The sequence below is a fragment of the Arachis ipaensis genome, chromosome B10 (assembly GCF_059453495.1).
Source record: "Arachis ipaensis isolate K30076 ecotype BB chromosome B10, ASM5945349v1, whole genome shotgun sequence".
In the NCBI taxonomy this organism is placed as follows: domain Eukaryota; kingdom Viridiplantae; phylum Streptophyta; class Magnoliopsida; order Fabales; family Fabaceae; genus Arachis; species Arachis ipaensis.
In genome coordinates this window covers 138056007-138060064 of record NC_142435.1, presented here as the reverse complement: position 1 = coordinate 138060064, position 4058 = coordinate 138056007, and the positions used below count along the sequence as shown (strand labels likewise).

The 4058-nt window shown below is 40.9% G+C and overlaps 1 non-coding gene across 1 annotated transcript; it reads left to right on the top strand.

The window, feature by feature from the left end:
• The first annotated feature begins 3105 nt into the window (after nucleotides 1–3105).
• On the top strand, nucleotides 3106–3213 carry LOC148581873 (small nucleolar RNA R71). Its single transcript, XR_015896507.1, has one exon. It is a non-coding gene; the product is annotated as a small nucleolar RNA R71 (small nucleolar RNA).
• Nucleotides 3214–4058: the final 845 nt, after the last annotated feature.

The following is a 4058-nucleotide window of genomic DNA, read 5'->3' as shown; positions in this document are numbered from 1 at the left end:
AGACATATGCACTGTTCAAGCATACATTCAGAAAACAAGAAGCATTGTCACCACATCAATATAATTAAGCTAAGTTCAAGGATAAATTCGAAACTCGTGTACTTCTTGTTCTTTTGAATTAAAACATTTTTCATTTAAGAGAGGTGATGGATTCATAGGACATTCATAACTTTAAGACATAGTTACTAACTACTAATAATCATGTAATGAAGACACAAACATAGATAAGCACATAACATAGAAAATGAAAAACAGAAGAAATAAGAACAAGGAATGAATCCACCTTAGTGATGGTGGCGTTTCCTTCTTGAGGAACCAATGATGTCCTTGAGCTCTTCTATGTCTCTTCCTTGTCTTTGTTGCTCCTCCCTCATTGCTTTTTGATCTTCTCTTATTTCATGAAGGATGATGGAGTGCTCTTGATGTTCCACCCTTAATTGTCCCATGATAGAACTTACTTCTCCTAGGGAGTTGTTGATTTGCTCCCAAAAATTCTGTGGAGGAAACTGTATCACCTGAGGTATCTCAGAGATTTCTTGATGATGAGCTTCTTCATGTGCCTGTTGAGATCCATGAATGTGCTCTCTTGTTTGCTCCATCCTTTTCTTAGTGATGGGCTTGTGAGATGAATCCTTCCATCTCCCATGGCTCAGAGGTGGAAGCAATTGTCTTCCCTTTCCTCTTTCTTTGAGGTTTCTCTGGCCTTAGGTGCCATTAATGGTTATGGAAAAACAAAAAAGCTATGCTTTTACCACACCAAACTTAGAATGTTGCTCGCCCTCGAGAAAAAGAAGAAAGAATAGAAGAAAAAGAAGAAGATATGGAGGAGATGAAGGGATGTGTGTATTCGGCCATATGGGTGGGATTGGGTGGGAGAGAGATGCTGAATTTTGAAGGTAGGTGGGTGTATGGATGTGAGTGGTAAATGGAAAACAGAAGGGATGATCATGAATGGAGAGAGAGATGATGAGGTAGGTGGGGATCCTGTGGGGTCTACAGATCCTGAGGTGTTCAAGGATTTACAACCTTGCACCAATTTAGGCATGTAAAATGCCCTTGCACACAACTCTGGGCGTTCAACGCCCATTTGTTGCCCATTTCTGGCGTTGAACGCCAGAACCATGCTTGTTCTGGGCGTTCAGCGCCAGCTCCTCTCCAGGGTGCAATTCTGGCGTTCAGCGCCCAGATGATGCCCATTTTGGGCGTTCAGCGCCAGAACCATGCTCTGTTCTGGCGTTGAATGCCAGGCAGATGCTTCCTCCAGGGTGTGATTTTTCTTCTGCTATTTTTGATTTCGTTTTCAATTTTTATATTTATTTTGTGACTCCACATGATCATGAACCTATAAAGACATATAACTAAGAAAAATATAGTTAGATAAATAAAAATTGGGTTGCCTCCCAACAAGCGCTTCTTTAATGTCAATAGCTTGACAGTGGGCTCTCATGGAGCCTCACAGATGTGCAGAGCTTTGTTGAGACCTCCCAACACCAAACTTAGAGTTTGGATATGGGGGTTTGACACCAAACTTAGAGTTTGATTGTGGGGGCTTTGGTTGACTCTGCTTTGAGAGAAGCCTTTATGCTTCCTCTCCATGGATGCAGAGAGAGATCTTTGAGTTGTAAACACAAGGTTGTCCTCATTCAATTGAAGGATCAATTCTCCTCTGTCCACATCAATCACAGCTCTTGCTGTGGCTAGGAAAGGTCTTCCTAGGATGATGGATTCATCCTCTTCCTTTCCAGTGTCCAGGACTACGAAATCAGTAGGGATGTAAAGGCCTTCAACCTTTACTAACACATCCTCTACTTGTCCATAAGCCTGTTTTCTTGAATTGTCTGCCATCTCTAATGAGATTTTAGCAGCTTGCACCCCATAGATTCCCAGTTTCTCTATTACAGAGAGGGTCATGAGGTTTATCCCTGAACCAAGATCACACAGAGCCTTAAAGATCATGGTGCCTATGGTACAAGGTATTATGAACTTTCCAGGATCCTGTCTCTTCTGAGGCAATGTTAGTTGATCCAGATCACTTAGTTCATTGGTAAACAAGGGAGGTTCATCTTCCCAAGTCTCAATACCAAATAATTTGGCATTCAGCTTCATGATTGCACCAAGAAACTTGGAAGCTTGCTCTTCAGTAACATCCTCATTCTCTTCAGAAGAGGAATGCTCATCAGAGCTCATGAATGGCATAAGGAGGTTCAATGGAATCTCTATGGTCTCTAGATGAGCCTCAGAGTCCTTTGGTTCCTCAGAGGGAAGCTCCTTATTGATCACTGGACGTCCCAGGAGGTCTTCCTCCTTGGGATTCACGTCGTCCTCTCCCTCATTGGGTTCCGCCATTTTGGTTATGTCAATGGCCTTGCACTCTCCTTTTGGATTTTCTTCTGTATTGCTTGGGAGAGTGCTAGGAGGGATTTCAGTGATCCTTTTACTCAGCTGGCCCATTTGTGCTTCCAAATTTCTAATGGAAGACCTTGTTTCATTCATGAAACTCACAGTGGCCTTAGATAGATCAGAGACTAAGTTTGCTAAGCTAGATGGGTTCTGCTCAGAATTCTCTGTCTGTCGCTGAGTGGATGATGGAAAAAGCTTGCTATTGCTAAACCTGTTTCTTCCACCATTATTAAAGCCTTGTTGAGGCTTTTGATCCTTCCATGAGAAATTTGGATGATTTCTCCATGATGAGTTATAGGTGTTTCCATAAGGTTCACCTAAGTAATTCACCTCTGCTATTGCAGGGTTCTCAGGATCATAAGCTTCTTCTTCAGAAGATGCCTCTTGAGTACTATTGGATGCAGCTTGCATTCCATTCAGACTCTGAGAAATCATATTGACTTGCTGAGTCAATATTTTTTTCTGAGCCAATATGGCATTCAGAGTATCAACTTCAAGAACTCCCTTCTTCATAGGCGTCCCATTACTCACAGGATTCCTCTCAGAAGTGTACATAAACTGGTTATTAGCAACCATGTCAATGAGTTCTTGAGCTTCTGTAGGCGTTTTCTTTAGGTGAATGGATCCACCTGCAGAAGTATCCAATGACATATTTGATAGCTCAGATAAACCATCATAGAATATATCCAGGATGGTCCATTCTGAAAGCATGTCAGAAGGACACTTTTTGGTCAACTGTTTGTATCTTTCCCAAGCTTCATAGAGGGATTCACCTTCTTTCTGTCTGAAGGTTTGAACATCCACTCTAAGCTTGCTCAGCTTTTGAGGAGGAAAGAACTTGGCTAAGAAAGCCGTGACCAGCTTATCCCAAGAGTTCAGGCTGTCTTTGGGTTGAGAGTCCAACCACACTCTAGCTCTGTCTCTTTACAGCAAAAGGAAAAAGCATGAGCCTGTAGACTTCAGGATCTACTCTATTAGTCTTAACAGTATCACATATCTGCAAGAACTCAGTTAAGAACTGAAAAGGATCTTCAGATGGAAGTCCATGAAACTTGCAGTTCTGCTGCATCAGAGAAACTAATTGAGGTTTCAGCTCAAAGTTGTTTGCTCCAATGGCAGGAATGGAGATGCTTCTTCCATGTAAATTGGAACTAGGTGCAGTAAAGTCACCGAGTATTCTCCTTGCATTATTATTATTTTCGGCTGCCATCTCCTCTTCCTGTTCGAAAATTTCTGAAAGGTTCTCTCTAGATTGTTATAATTTAGCTTCTCTTAGTTTTCTCTTCAGAGTCCTTTCAGGTTCTGGATCTGCTTCAACAAGAATGTTCTTGTCCTTGCTCCTGCTCATATGAAAAAGAGAGAACAGAAAAATAATAATAACAGGGGTCTTTTTTACCACAGTATAGAGGTCCCAGTGTGAGTAGAAGAAAAGAAGAAGAAGAAATTCGAACACAGATGGAAGAGGGGGTTCGAATTTGGGTGAGATGAAGTGTTCGTAGATGAATAAATAAATAGAGGGAGATGAGAGAGAAGGAGAATTTTCGAAAATAATTTTTGAAAAAGAGTTAGTGATTTTAGAAAATAGTTTTTGAAAAATGTTAGTAATTTTCGAAAATTAAGATTTAAAAATTGAAATAATTAGTTAATTAAAAAGAAAT